The 14,506-nt window shown below is 38.8% G+C and overlaps 1 protein-coding gene and 1 pseudogene across 1 annotated transcript in view; one reads left to right on the forward strand and one right to left on the reverse strand.

The window, feature by feature from the left end:
- LOC119243722 (60S ribosomal protein L5-like) overlaps positions 1-12,809 on the forward strand; it is a 19,134-nt pseudogene extending 6,325 nt beyond the window's left edge.
- Positions 1-14,506, reverse strand: part of LOC119243372 (protocadherin alpha-10) — a 151,152-nt gene that overhangs the window by 96,080 nt on the left and 40,566 nt on the right.

Here is a 14,506-nt window from a genome sequence, read left to right on the forward strand (position 1 = left end):
AGAAGGATAATAAATCAACACCTGTCTGTATTTATTCCAAGAATGCAAAATTGATTTATCATAAATAAAGCAAGTTAATACATGGTGTGAATAAAATAACCACATGATCGCCTCAATAAACAGAATATTGTTGTAAATTTAACACCCATCCATAATTTATTTTATTTTAAATTGTTTTTTAATATTATTATTTTTATTTTTACATCATTGTTCATTTTTAAACAACATTTGCTTCCCCCCACCCCCTCAGGTGTAGTCCCCATAGAGTTTCCTTCACCAATGCACCCGTGCACCATCACCTCAGTCCCCTATGCGCCTCCCTCCCTCCCTCTGATCCCTCTCCCTCCTCCTCCCCCGCAGGATGTCTCTGATTTATAATTGTCTGTTTTTCCTTTGTTGTGTTTTGTATTGTTATTATTTTTTTTACACTGATGTCTTATTTGGTTCCCCTATATATTCCTGCTATAAGTAAAACCATCCAATATTTTTCTTTTTCCTTCTGGTTTATTTCACTGAGCATAATTCCTTCTAGCTCCATCCAAGTTGCTGTGAATGGCATGAGTTTATCTTTTTTGATTGCTGAATAATATTCCATTGTGTATATATGCCACATCTTCTTGATCCAGTCATCTATTTTGGGGCATTTGGGTTGTTTCCAGGTTTTACCTATTGTAAATAGTGCTGCAATAAACATAGGTGTACAGGTGTTCTTTTGAATCAATATTTTTGTGTCCTTTGGGTAGATCCCTAGTACTCACATGACTCAACAAAAACATAATAAACAATCCAATCAAGAAATGGGCAGAAGAACTTAAAAGACATTTCTCCAAAAAAGGAAATGCAAATGGCCAACAGGCATATGAAAAAATGTTCAACATCCCTTATAATCAGGGAAATGCAAATCAAAACCACACTGAGATACCACCTCACACCAGTAAGAATGGCACATACCAAAAAAACAAGCAACAACAAATGTTGGCGAGGATGTGGTAAAAAAGGAACTCTCCTACATTGCTGGTGGGAGTGCAAACTGGTCCAACCACTGTGGAAAGCTGTCTGGAGGTTCCTCAGTCTACTAAAAATGGAGTTACCATACAACCTGGAAATTCCACTATCCATCCATAATTTAAAACTCCATTCATGAGTTGGAAAAAAAAATTTAAAAAGAAAACCTTCTTAACCTGATAAATGGTCCCTGAAAAAAAATCAAACAATATATTTCATGTTAGATATTAAAAGTTTTCTCTCTGAGTTCAGGAATAAGACAACCCATTTTCATCACTTCCATTTAACAATGCCATGAAACCAAAAGCCAAAAAAACTAAACGATAGAAAGTTAAAAAAAAAAAAAGCTAACATCATTCAGACATGACATGATACTATATGTAAAAGATCTAAAATAATATTTTTAAGTGTGAGATTTTAAAATAAATTTAGCAAGGGCACTGGGAACAAAGCTAATACAACATTCAGTTTTATTTCTATATGCCTGTAATAAAAACCAATTAAAAATGAAATTTTTAAGAAACATCAAGAGTGCTGCTGGGCTGCAGGTCTGTCTACAAGCTGCAGACTCTGGTGCCTGTTCCACATGATGGGGTTGATAAAAGCTATCTAGAGTAAGGTCAACCTCAGGACATACAAGTGAAATTTAAAAGAAGGCAAGAGTGCAAAACTTGATTACTATGCTCAAAAATGCATGGCAATCCAGGATAACACTGAGTGATAACACTGAGTATTCAGATATGGGATGATAGTTCATGTAACCAATTGAGAAATCAGATTGCCTAAGTTTGTGTGGAAGGAGACAGGATAGTCTTTGCTGTTCATGCTCACGAACCCCCCAACTTTGGTGCGAAGGTTGGCCTCGCAGATGATGCTGCAAAATGTTGTACTGGCTGCTGCAGGCCCGTAGGCTTCTCAACAGGTGTGGTATGGACACGATCTACAAAGGCCAAGTAGAGGTGACTGGAGGTGAATACAATGTGGAAAGCATCAACGGTTAACTAGGTGCTTTCACTTGCTATCTGGATGTTGGACCTGCCAAAACTAGTACTGGGGATAAAGTTTTGGGGGCCCCGAAAGGAGCTGTGGATGGAAGATTGTCTATTCCTCACACCAGTTGATTTCCTGGTTATGATTCAGAAAGTAAGCAATTCAATGCTTTCTGCACTTTGGAACCATATCATGTGCCAGAACGCTGTGGATGACATGGATTACTTAATGGGAGAAGTTGATGATGCTTATAAGAAACAATTCTCTCAATATATAAAGAACAACATCACTCCAGACATGATGGAGGAGGTGTTGAAGAAAGCTCACACCGCTATACAAGAGAATAGTCTATGAGAAGAAGCCTAAGAAGGGAGTTAGGGGCCTCCCTGGTGGTGCAGGAGGTTGACTCTTAGCACAATGAAGTTATCGGCAGCCACAGCAGCATGAGTTTGATCCCCGGCCAGGGAGCTACACACATGGTACAGCAGACCTCTCCTGTATCCCCCGCTGCTCCCCTCAGTAGTATATTTCAGTCAGTCTTCCTGTTCTGCTCCCCACTCTATCTCTGGTGAATCCCCTCACCCTCCCCACTCTGTCCTATACCCCAGTTCTTGGATGCATAAATAAAATAAATCTTTAAAAAAAAAGGAGGTGGGCCTCCCTGGTGGCGCAAGGGGTTAAGCACCGCACTATGAGGTGATCCGCAGCCTCTGCAGCACAGGTTCAATCCCTGGCCGGCCAGGGAGCAACCCACATGGCGCAGCAGACCCCTCCTGTCTCACCTGCTGCTCCTGTCAGCAGTGTATTTCAGTCAGTTTGCCTGTTCTGTTTCCCACTCTGTCTCTGGTGAATCCTCTCACCCCCCCCCATCTCTGGCCTGTACCCCAGCTCTTGTATACATACATAAATAAATAAATAAATAAATAAATAAATAAATAAAAATAATAAATCTTTTTTTAAAAAAAAGGAGTTAAAAAGAAGAGGTGGAGGGCCTTCCCTGGTGGCGCAGTGTTTGAGCGCTGGGCTGTGAAGCTGCCGGCAGCCTCTGCAGCGCCGGTTCGATCTCCGGCCACCAGCGAGGGTCCCACATGGCACAACAGACCTCTCCTGCCACGCCTGCTGCTCCCCTCAGCAGTGTATTTCATCAGTCTGCCTGTTCTGTTCTCCGCTCTGACTCTGGTGAATTCTCTCACCCTCCCGCGCTTCTGACTGTACCCAGTGCTTGTATAAATAAATAAATAAATCTTTGGGGGGGGAAAAAAAAGAAGAGGTGAAACAGTCCCAAAAGATCTCTTGCCCAGAGGAAAGATGGGGTAGCTCAGAAAAAGGCAGGCTTCCTCAGAGCTCAAAAGCTGGAGCTGCTGAGAGCTAATAAGCCAAAACATTTTTTATGGAGATTTTTCAATAAAGACAAAACAATAATAAACTTACTAAGCCAAAAAAAATAGTATCAAAATATTAGATATCTAGTGAGAGTTTTGCAGTATCACTACATACATTCTCTTGCAGATACACATAAACATTGAGATAAAATAATAAATAAAACAAATGGAAAGATATACCATGATAATGGACTAGATGTTGATGGACATGTTATTATTATGTCAATAAACCCCTTATTTTTATAAAATAATTAAAATCCAAATGAAATAGTTACAGTATCAATAGTCCCTACATTTTCTGTAGATTCAATGTAATACCTATTAAAATCAGAGCAGGGTTTTGTGGGGGGCGGGTTTTGGTAGAAATTGACAAGTTGAGTCTACAACTTATATAGAAATGAAAAAAGCCAAAAATAACTAAGTTAATCTTGAACCAGAAGAACAAAGTGGGGGAATTTATGAAGTTATATACAAATATGAATTAAAAGCTACTGTATTTAATGCAGAATGGTAACTGGCACAAGAATAGACAAGTAGACCAGTGAAACGGAATTGGTCTAGAAATAGATGTGATTATGCAGTCATTTGGTTTATGACAAGGACAGCACCGCAGAGTAGTGTGCAAATGTGATCTTTTCATTAACTGGCACTGTGTATGCAGGAAAGGCAAGTAGATTTACAAATGGAAAAAGTGAATCCCAGCTCCTATATGACACGATACAAAAAAAAATTTTTTTTAGATGGATTTAAGATTTCAATGTGCAAGTTAAAACCTGAAAACTGATGGAACTATGGCAACCACTAATCGGATGTGGCTTTTTAAACTTACGCTTAAACTAATTACAATTAATAACATTTAAAATTCAGTTCCACGGTTTTACTGGCCCCATTTCAATTGTCTAGTTGCCACGTCTTATATATGCAAATATAGAAAATTTCTAACATGTCAGGAAATTCTATTAAACAGCAATGGTCTAGAATATAGGAGCATATCTTTATGACTTTGAAGTAGGCTACATTTTCATTAAAAGGTTAGAGAGAGTACTAAGTAAAAAAGATAATATTGATATGGGGGCTCATTAAAATTAGAAATTTCTGTTATTAAAGAAATACCATTAAGAAGCAAGGACTATTTCTATATACTAGTATGGAATACTGTAGTGAAATGTCAAAGTGGAGAACAATATGTATTGTTTTATTTTTAAATTATTTTAAAAAGCGAAGATAGGCACCTATAATGTATTTGGTTATACTTTACAGATATACTTACATTTTTAAAATTATATAAGGATAAACCATAAAATGATTCCCTATACAAGAGGGAAGAACTAAAGTAGATAAACAGGAATAGTAGATATTAGAGTTCTCTGAAAACACTGTTTTATAAGTTTACTTTGGAATCATGTAAATACTTGACATTATTACAAAAGAAAATTAAAATTTAGAAACATGCTCTAAATTTGAAAGCAACTTGAAACAAATGAACCCAACTCTTTGTGTAGTTGGTGGTCTAACTAAAAAAAGACAAACTAGGGCCTCCCTGGTGTCGCAGGTGGTTGAGCGCCGCACTGTGAAGCTGTCCGCAGCCTCTGCAGCATGAGTTCGATCCCCGCCAGCCAGTGAGAACTCCACATGGCGAAGCAGACCTCTCCTGTCTTGCCCGCTGCTCCCCTCAGCAGTGTAGTTCGTTAGTCTGCCTGTTCTGTTCCCCACTCTGTCTCTGGTGAATCCTCTCACCCTCCTGTGCATCTGGCCTGTACCCAGTTCTTGTATAAAAATAAATAAATCTTTAAAAAAAAAAGACAAACTATTCCAAGACACTTTAAAACATGTAATTTGACTGGACATGCCTACTGGGATATACCCAACAAATGAAAAGAATGGTAAAAACACTAAACAGATATTGTAATCATATCATTGATGTGGTGCTGATATTGTTTTCTTTTTTTTTTCTTTTTTTAAATTTTTAAAAAAGATTTATTTATTTATTTATTTATACAAGCACTGGGTACAGTCAGAAGCACAGGAGGGTGAGAGAATTCACCAGAGCCAGAGTGGGGAGCAGAGCAGGCAGAAGGACCGAAGTACACTGCTGAGGGGAACAGTGGGCAGCAGAAGAGGTCTGTGTGCCATGTGAGACCCTCCTCCGTGGCTGGGGAGCAGCCAGGGATCAAGCTGGTGCTGCAGAGGCTGCGGGCAGCTTTGCAACCCAGCACTCAACCACTGCACCACCGGGGAGGCCCTGATATTGTTTTCTAAGTCTGTTTGAATAGTGTGGAGTTCAATGAATTCCATAATAAATAATTATGTTGCTATAAATGAAAACTGGGATATTGGTGGAGAAAAGCAACATAATTTGGGAATTTAGGGGAGAAAAGAACAATAAATGTAAGATTGATAAAAGTAAGTGAAAGCTTTATAATACTGAACTTGAATTAGAAAGATTAGTATGAACTTGTGATGTATTTTATCTTTTTCAAAAATGCACAGTCACTGAAAAAAAGTAGTAACTCTGACTTGACACTAGAAACACACCTCTTGTTCAGATTATATCTCTTAATATCATCCCTTATAAAAATAAAGAATTGAAGGAGAATAATGGGTTACAGATCTGAGACAGGAAATTTATAAGACGAATATGGATATTTGCAAACCAGGAAGCAGACAGACATTATGTCAAAAATGAATGAAATGAGTTTGTCACTTCAAGGAACTCAACTGACAGTATTTGCTATGAAGGATAAATTTTAAGATTTTTAGTAAGAATTATAATTCTGGAAAACTTGTGTCTACTACTATGAGTTTGTAGGTTCCCAATACTAAAATACTGTTTTATGAGATTGGCAAATTTTTTTTTGTTATTGTGTAATAAAATGTATCCACATTGAGAAAATCTGCAAAGCTCAGTGAACCACCATTTCCCAAACAACTAATAAACCTGAATTTTAAAAAGTGCATAAGGGAGGAATGGATGGTGTTAGCATTTTTACAGTCCATTTATGCAGACTGTTAGTATTCAATTGTTACATTACATGAAAATATCACAAGTGTAGAACTAAAAAAAATGATGCGCTAGTACATACCACCATACAATGAAAAATTTCAAAGGCAGTAACCCTCAGAATTGTGATTCTCACGCACTGTTGGTGGGAAAGCAATCTGGCAGCAAAATTCATTTGGGAAACTGTTAGCAGAATCTATTAAAACAGGACAACGCCTCACAACCAAGCAATTTCTACTACTAGATATTATACCCAACAGAAAGACAAATATATGTGCCTCAAAAGACATGAGGAAAATGATCATAGCATAAATGTTCTTCGTAGCAAAAAATTAACTTGAAAAACATTGGTCAACAGAAAAAAATGAGTAAATACAATGTCTTCATACACAGCAATATGCAGCGATGTATCACGCTACGCACAGCAGCCTGAATGTACCGCCACAGAGAGTGGAAGAAGCCACTCTATTGTGTGGCTGCATAATCATACTATATTTTTCTGGTGTCAGAACTCATGATAACAGTTATATTTCAGAAGGTAGTAATTGTTGCCGATCGGGTAGGTTCTTGTGTTCAAGTGATTGAGGAATAATCACCAACACACCGGACTGAAGATTAGCAAGCTCAGGTTTATTGCAAGAGAGACGCCTGACAGCAGGAGGGGGTCCAAGGAAAGAGCTTGTTACTGTTGGGGGTAGGTTTACTTTTATAATCTCTCATGGGGACTTGCCTGTTTCCAGTGCTTTTCCACTATCCCCCTTTGCCTCATTGCCCCACTTTGCCACCCAGAGGTGTGAAGCCACCACAAGCTACTGTGTGTCTCTGAGATGTGCCTCTTGTGGTTACCGGCCTCTGCCTGCCAGCTCAGGGATAATAGCCTTTGCCTGTCAGCTTTCTGCTCCCTCAAGCACCCAGCCTCAGTCTGCTATCTTACAACCAGCCCTTGCCAGCCAGCTTGTAGCCAGCTCTTACAGGACTGCTCCCTAGCCAGTTAGTTCTCTACTCCCACATAATGACAGAGGAGGGTTGCGGGGGCTAAGGGGTGCTGGTAATGTCCCACTCTCTTACCTCTGTGGGAGTTATATGATTGACATGTTGACTTCAGATTATTCACCAAGCTGTGTATTTACGATATATGAACTTGTAGGTATATTATACTTCAATTACATGTTTTAAAATCAGGTTCATGTGAAGCAGCTAATACCATGCTTCATGGAAAATTTGTAGCTTTAAAGCCATATGTTAGAAACAACAAAACCTGAATATTAGCAAACGCCACAAGAAGCTAAAAAACAAGTAACAAATTGTATACAAGGGAAATGTGAGAAAGGAGATAAAGAGATGAAAATTAATGAAATGGAAAGCAAATATACAAGAAAGAGAATCCCAAAGGCCAAAACTTCATCCTTGAAAAGGCTAATATAACCAATAAACTACTTACAAATCAGGTCAAGAAAAAGTCAGGTGACAATCAACATGGGGACTGAAAGGGGACTGTCACCACCCATCCTGCAGATTCAGAAAGACTGCAAGAGGACTTGATAAGCAACTTCATGACAAAATATTTGAAGGTTTAGGTGAAATTAACATGTTTCTCAAAAAACAATTTACAGAAATGAAGCAAGAATGTAAAATAGGAGGCATCCCTGGTGGTGCAAGAGGTTAAGCATAGCACTGTGAAGCTGTCCGCAGCCTCTGCAGTGTGGGTTCAATCCCAGCCGGCCGGCAAGAATTCCACATGGCGCGGCAGACCTCTCCTGTCTCACCCGCTGCTCCCCTCAGCAGTGTATTTCAGTCAGTCTGCCTGTTCTGTTCCCCACTCTGTCTCTGGTGAATCCTCTCACCCTCCCACGCATCTGGCCTGTACCCCAGTTCTTGTATGCATGAAAAATAAATCTTAAAAAAAAATGTAAAATAGGAATAACTCTACCACTAGTTAAGAAATTCGATTTCATGATTTAAAAACCCCAAACACAAAGAAAACTTAAGGCACAGAGTGTCACTAAGGAACTGTACTAAATATTGAATACAAGGGAAATGTGAAAAAGGAGATAAAGAGAAGATTAATAGAATGGAAAGCAAATATATAAGAAAGAGAATCCCCCCAAAAGTATCATCAATCTTAACAAATATGTCCAGAGACTAGAAAAAGGAGAGGAAAAACTGCTTCCAGCTTCTTTAATAGGCACAGCATACCCTCGTGGTAAAAGGACAATGACAAGCCAATCTCAAGTGATGGGTATAGATGAAAAGCCACCATAAGGTGTTTTGATTGGTTGTTTTTATTTCATGTGAACATCATCTTGAGTCTAAACAAGACAACTATAATCTTCACACAAAGATTTTTTTAACTTTTTTTGCTTTTTCTATATTTTTACATCATTTTTCATTTTTGCACAATGTATGCTTTTTTAAGATTTATTTTATTTATACAAGAATCGGGGTACAGGCCAGATGCACAGGAGGGTGAGAGGATTCACCAGAGACAGAGGGGGGAACAGAACAGGCAGACTGACTAAATACACTGCTGACGGGAGCAGCAGGCAAGACAGGAGAGGTCTGCTCGCCTTGTGGGTTGCTCGGAGGCTGGCGGGGATTGAACCGGCACTGCAGAGGCTGTGGCACTGTGCTCAACCACCTTGCAGAGGCTGTAACAGCTTCACAGCACTGTGCTCAACCACCTGCACCACCAGGGAGGCCCCAATGTATGCATTTTCATCTTAGTTATAGTCCCCATACAATTCTCACCCCCCTTGTTTTGATCCTACTCCCCCCGCCCTGGCCCCGCCGTAGTGTGTCTCTGGTTTATAGTTGCTTGTTGATTTTGATTTTTACTTTATTATACTTAGTCTTTTTCCTGGTCCCTTATTTAGGTTTTCTAAATTCCTGCTATGAGTGAGACCATCTGATATTTTTCTTTTTCTTTCTGGCTGACTACTACCTCACACCATGCACAAAAACCAACTCAAAATGGATTAAAGATCTAGACATAAGACCAAACCATAAAATATATAGAAGGAAATATAGGTGAAACACTACATGACATACACCTCAGTAACATCTTTAAAAACACATCACCCAAAGCAGTGATAGTGAAGGCAAAGATGAACAGCTGGGACTACATCAAATTAAAGAGCTTCTGTTCACACAAAGATTCTTAAGAATGACCATCAAGTGCCCAAATCCAGAATACATTTTTTAAGATTTACTTTATTTATTTATGCATACAAGAACTGGGGTGTAGGGGCTCCCTGGTGGCGCAGCGGTTGAGCGCTGGGTTGCGAAGCTGCCCGCAGCCTCTGCAGTGCCAGTTCGATCCCCGGCTGCTCCCGGGCCACCGGAGGAGGGTCCCACATGGTGCGCAGACCTCTCCTGCCGCCCACTGCTCCCCTCAGCAGTGTACTTCTGTCCTTCTGCCTGCTCTGCTCCCTGCTCTGGCTCTGGTGAATTCTCTCACCCTTCTGTGCTTCTGACTGTACCCAGTGCTAGTATAAATAAATAAATAAATATTAAAAAAAAAAGAACTGGGGTGTAGGGCAGAGGTGTGGGGGTGGGGTGAGAGGATTCACCAGAGACAGAGTGGGGAGCAGAACAGGCAGATGTACTGAAATACACTGCTGAGGGGAGCAGTGGGTGAGACAGGAGAGGTCTGCTGTGCCATGTGGGTCAGCTCCCTGGCTGGGGATCAAACTCATGCTGCAGTGGTTGGCAATAGCTTGATAGTACTGAGACTTTAACGCCTGCACCACCAGGGAGGCCCCAGAACACATTTTTGAGGGTGTCACCGGAACCTGCAGTGAGGACACTAGTGTAGATGGCTAGCAGGGGCTTTGGGAGCCCAGAACTTGGCATGGGATAGATTGTTCTCTTTCTCTGCAAAAAAGGGGGGTATGTGATTTCATGTTTGTCCCTAGAGCTAAGACAAGGTCCAAGGAAGGCAGCATGATCTGTGTTTATAGTTTGAGGAAGAAAATTATTATCCTTATTTTTTTCTTTTTCATAAATGCAGTGTGAAAAAGACATGTCAGTTATTTATATCCTGAGCCATTCTCTTATCTCATTCACTATGATTGGGAACAAAATGAGTTATCATTTAGTTTATCATTTAGTTCTGTTTTTAAGAATAATCTTTACCATCAAATTCCTTACTTCCCATAACACTTTAGTCAGAATCTTAGACCGTGATCCATATTCATTTGATGTTCTGCCAAATGCTAATTATTTCTGATATTCACATTGTACGCACTGGAGCAGTGTAAAAACCTTTTAGCCATTTAGTCCACCTTCATCTGAACCCAGCTAAGTGTATACAGGCTCTGGAATATTGCTGTTTGCCTCTAACTGCAAATATTGAAGCTAACAAAAATCAATAGCTCATTAGCATTATCAGACATGTCAAAACTTTTCAGTTCATGCATTTCCCAGACCTTGTTTTTCCCTTCTGACCACTCAAGTTATGGAGTTTATGGAGTTTGTTGTTTGTTTGGTTGGTTGGTTGGTTTTTTGGCTTTTTACTAGTTTGTGGTTTCTGTACAATACAACAAATATTATTATACTATCAACATGGTATTTTTAAAATCTGAATATATTTCATATCCACAAGGCTTCCCTAGTTATGGCACTCCAAAGTCTTTCAGTGTAATTAATCAAACAAGCTTCATAGTCAAAACAGATCTAAGGAGGGCCTCCCTGGTGGCGCAGCGGTTGAGCGCTGGGTTGCGAAGCTGCCCGAAGCCTCTGCAGCGCCAGTTCGATCCCTGGCTGCTTCCCGGCCACCACAGGAGGGTCCCACATGGTGAGCAGACCTCTCCTGCTGCCCGCTGCTCCCCTCAGCAGTGTACTTCAGTCCTTCTACCTGCTCTGCTCCCCGCTCTGGCTCTGGTGAATTCTTTCACCCTCCCGCGCTTCTGACTGTACCCAGTGCTTGTATAAATACATAAATAAATCTTAAAAAAAAATTAGTAACCTTTAAAAAAAAAAACAGATCTAAGGAAAGTTCTAATTAATCTATGGGAAAGTCTATTTATAGAAAACGGTAAATAAAAACTCTTAAAATGTCAAAAGCATTCTAGCACTTTGTCATCAAAGTACACTGAAAAGGGAAAATATCCTCTACCCTACATATTCTGGAGAAAAAAAAAAAAGGCTTTAATTCCAGAAGAACTATACACTCACATTGGTAAGTTAGAGTATAATTTTTCATGTGGAATATTTAATAAAGTCAGTCATAACTAAGTAATGCGTTTTGCTACATTAATATTTATTATCTTAATAACTAAGTCATGCATTTTGCTACATTAATATTTATTATCTTAAAAATTGTGAATGCAACTAATTTTATTTAATTTTTTGCAACTAATTTTAAATGGAAAGTAGAAATTTACATCTCAGAGGTAACACCTTGGATGTCAATATAAAAAATTAAATTGCCTATCAGGAATATTAACAGGAAAAGCTAGATGAGACACATATCTACTGGTTGCACAGTAGATCCATTTTGTTTAAATCTGTTAAATAATATCAATAGGAGAGATACAGATTAAAATGTTTTCCTGATTTTCTTAAACTGATAGATTTGTTAAAACTGTAAATTAAACTGAGAAGAGCTTAGAATGTGAGCAAAATCTAAGCACATATGCATCAATGTGATTATGTGTGACTCAGTCACACTTAAAATTATTATGAGGACCTCCCTGGTGGCTCAGGGGATAAAGACACAGCGCTATCAAGCTATCGGCAGCCACTGTAGCATGAGTTCAATCCCTGACCAGGAAGCTAACTCACACAGCACAGCAGACCTCTCCTGTCTTGCCCACTGCTCCCCTCAGCAGTGTATTTCAGTAGATCGGCCTGTTCTTCCCACCCTGTCTCTTGTATGCATAAAGAAATAAATCTTTTAAAAAATATTATGAAATTACACACCTTTCGAAGGATTTTTGTTTTATAAAATTCAAGTAATCAGTATTTTATTTCTAGAATTCTGTGGGTGTCTTTAAGGCATTCAATTAACACTATGATATGCATTCTTTCCTAAAGAATTAAGATTGGTTCAGTATGAAATCACATAGGAAGAAATAGTAAATGCCTGTACCAACTACATAAACACTTTAAAAGTAAAATATCAACAAAGATGATAAAAGATTGTTCAATTGAATGAATGGAATGGTACAATATTCCCTGCATGTATAAACAGTATACCTCTGGGACTGTATCTCTCATATAAGTTAAAAAAATTCTCTGTTATTATCTATATTTTCCTTTTAAATAGCTAGCTTTCCTTTAAATTCCAGGTCCACTGGTCTTCTTATCACTTACTTATATTTTCTTTTTCCTCTAGTCAAAATGTGTTTCTCAATCAAGGGCTGGCTTCCCAACTTCACAGGCACTAATGGTATTCTCATCTCTCTCTGTTACAGAAAGCCATCAAGTAAGAGAAACAAACGGTGAACTTTTTTGATAGAAAAAGCAAGTGTCTTGATACCAGAAATACTAACATGATAGTATACCAATTTTCTCCCTTAAAACTGCATTTTAATTTGTGTTCTCTATAAATTTCACAATAACGACATGGAACTGGAACTCATATTTAGCCACAGGTTTTTCGTGCTAGCGATAGGATCAGGAATCCTCCGTTGTGTTGATTCATTATGAGGAAGAAAATAATCTCTGAAATATATTTGAAAGTGACTTTAAATTGTTAGCTATCTAAACATGTAAAGCAGAAAAGGTAAGTTAATGTTTTTCCCTCTTTTGACAATCGTTACCATCCAATTCACACATTCACAAATGTATTTATTCATTCATTCAGCAAAAATTTACTGATCGAATCTGTATTCTATCATATCGTGTGGGAATATTAATTATGCAAAATAATCATGGATGCAAGTCTATTTTAGTCACAATTAAAATCATTTTTTGAAGAATAACTTATAACCCACTATTATCTGGAATAGTAAAATAAGGGCTCTATATTCCCTTCCCAAATATTTGTACCTCTCCTTCCTTTGTATCCATAATCTCTGTGAGAAGTCAGAAAGGAATATTATAAACTTGCTGGAAAATGTCACTTCACTATGGTTATAGTGAAGTATTACAAGAATTTAACTTTTAGGGCCTCCCTTGGTGGCGCAGTGGTTGAGCACTGGTCTGCGAAGCTGCCCGCAGCCTCTGCAGTGCCAGTTGGATCCACCGGTTCCATCCCTGCCCGGCTGGCAAGGGTCCCACATGGTGCGCAGACCTCTCCTGCTGTGCCCACTGCTCACCTTCCTGCGCTTCTGACTGTACCCAGTGCTTGTATAAATAAACAAATCTTTAAAAAAAAAAAAAGAACTTAACTTTTATGAGTGGCATTACTCTCAAACATGGTTATTTACTTATTTCTAAGTATACTGACTTCTAAAACAATAAAACAAGCCGAATGGAATTTAAATGGTAGTGCACCTGTAAGCACATAAATGTTTCTGACATAATAATTAGCTCATCTTTCTTTTTTGTGAAATACCTCAATTAAAACACAAAATTAAGAGTTGTCAAGTCCTACATCAAATTAAAGAGCTTCTGCACAGCAAAAGAGACAATAACCAAAACAAAGAGAAACCCCACCGACAGGGAGAAAATTTTCGCACACACTAATGATAAAGGACTAATCACAAAAATCTACAAAGAGCTGATGAGACTCAACAAAAACAAAGAAAATAATCCAGTCAAAAAATGGGCAGAAGAGCTAAAAAGAAACTTCTCCAAAGAAATGCAAATGGCCAACAGGCATATGAAAAATGTTCAACATCACTTGTAATCAGGGAAATGCAAATCAAAACTACAATGAGATACTATCTTACACCAGTGAGAATGGCACATATTAAAAAAACTAGTAACAACAAATGTTGGCGAGGTTGTGGAGAAAAGGGAACTCTCCTGCACTGCTGGTGGGAGTGCAAACTGGTCCAACCACTATGGAGAGCTGTGTGGAGATTTCTTGATCTTCTAAACATAGAGCTTCCATATGATCCAGCAATTCCACTCCTAGGTATTTACCCAAATGACACAGAAACATTAATTCCAAAGGGCAACTGCACCCCTACATTTATAGCAGCACTACTTACAATAGCTAAGCTTTGGAAACAACCAA

Source organism: Talpa occidentalis, unplaced genomic scaffold, assembly GCF_014898055.3.
Source record: "Talpa occidentalis isolate TD23 unplaced genomic scaffold, MPIMG_talOcc4v2.1 talOcc4.13, whole genome shotgun sequence".
NCBI lineage: Eukaryota > Metazoa > Chordata > Mammalia > Eulipotyphla > Talpidae > Talpa > Talpa occidentalis.